This window comes from Loxodonta africana, chromosome 1 (genome assembly GCF_030014295.1).
Source record: "Loxodonta africana isolate mLoxAfr1 chromosome 1, mLoxAfr1.hap2, whole genome shotgun sequence".
Taxonomy (NCBI): Eukaryota; Metazoa; Chordata; class Mammalia; order Proboscidea; family Elephantidae; genus Loxodonta; species Loxodonta africana.
Genome location: NC_087342.1, coordinates 107128418 through 107130344, shown reverse-complemented (window position 1 = coordinate 107130344; position 1927 = coordinate 107128418).

Sequence of the window (1927 nt, the reverse complement as noted above, 5' to 3'; positions counted from 1 at the left end):
CAGGCAGGTAGGAGGGCAGTCCATGCCGAAAACTGCAGAGCACCCCTGGAGATTGGCACAGGAGAGCACTCACCCTCAAGGGAGGCTTCCCCAGGAGAGTACTAGGCTTGGAAGCTAGATTCCAGGTGACTGAGACCAGAGCCAGTGGTCAGAAAGGGAGGGCAGCGAGTCAGGGAAGGTCAGCTTCCTAGGAAGAAGTGAGGCTGTGGAACCGGCAGGAAAATCAGGCAAAGGCTCTCCCCCGATGGAGGGGAACCCACTTGCTCAGGTGAGAGATGGAGGAGCCCCTGGGTGGAGCAAACAGTTAAGTGCTCATCTACTAGCTGAAAGATTGGTGGTTCAAATGCACCCAGAGGTGCCTCAGAAGACAGCTCTGGCGTTCTGCTTCTGAAAGGTCACTGCCTTGAAAACCCTATGAAGCGCAGTTGTACTCTGCACACATGGGGTGTGTGCACACATCAGAATCAACTCTACTGCAAGTAACAACAACAAACCCTTTTCAGAAAGGTTAAGAGATGAAAGTGCTGGGACACGATTTATTGAGGCAGAGACAGCCCATAGGGGGCATATCACCAGGCACAGAGGTACTCAGACCTTAAAAGGGGCCAGGTGTCACCTCGTCTCAGGTAAGAGAAAGGGAAGTAAGGACATTAAGGACCACGGATGTAAAGGACAGGAAGGTGAGAGGGCTCCCCTACAACTTATTTACCTTTCCCATTCAGGCAGGTGGGAGGAGCCCCTGTCCAGAGTGGGTAGATTTAACTGGAGACTTGAGGAAGGATGGAAAAGGTCGGAGATCTCCTTTGTGAGGTGGAATGTGCTAGAGATGCAAGCAGTGACTCCTGGGTCTGTGAGGAGCATCGAGGGCCCTGTGTGAGCCCTGGATCAGGACAGCAGAGCCCTGAGTATTCTCTTGGGTCCCCATGGAGCCTGAAGCCAAAGGAGAAAGGCAATGACCCAGCTTTGTGGAAGGTTCTGGTGCCCAGGAGTGAGTTAGGGGGTGAGGGAGCCTGGGCTGTTAGGTTAGCATGAATGGAGGCAACCCCAGGCTCCAGACTGGTGACAAGGAGAGAGAACTCATGAGCTGTAGAAAGTGGGAGGCCCACTGGAAACACACTGTGAATGACCAAGTTAGTAGCTTCATGAAGTTAACTCCATCACCTCGTTATTTGTCCATATTTTTGTGCCTGAAAGTGAGTGTTAGACAGAAACTCAAACCTCAGCTTCTCTACTTACTAGCTACGTGATGCTTAGCAAGTTACTAGTTACTTAAACTTTCTAAGCCTCAATTTCCTCATTTGTGAAATGGGGATAATAATATAGTAAACCTGAGAATTTAATAGAGTTATGTAGGTAAAGCATGTAACATCTTTATCACAATAATATCTAACATATGCTGACTCTGGGCCCACACTATATGAAATGTCTACACACATTAGCTCCTTTATTTCTTGAATTTGCCCAATAACCCTATGAGATTTGTTGTTCTTTTAGGTGCCGTCAAGTCGGTTCGACTTATAGCCACCCTGTGTGTAACAGAATGAAACACTGCCAGTCCTTCGCCATCCTCACAATCATTGTTATGTTTGAGCCCATTGTTGTAGCCAGTGTATCAGTTCATCTCCCTGAGGGTCTTCCTCTTTGTCAATGACCTTCTACTTTACAGAGCACGAAGTCCTTCTCCGGGATCTGGTCCCTCCTGATAACATGTGCAAAGTATACTTATCCTATGAAATAAGTACTATTAATTACCACCCCCATTTTACAGATAAACTGAGGCTTAGTAGGGTGAAATGACTTACCCAAGGTCTTAAAGATGCTAGGAGGTAGAGTAGAGATTTAGCTTGAGGCAGTCCAACTCCTGAGTCCTGAAATTGAAATTAACCAGCTGCTATATAGGGTTGATATGAGTCGGAATCGATGACAA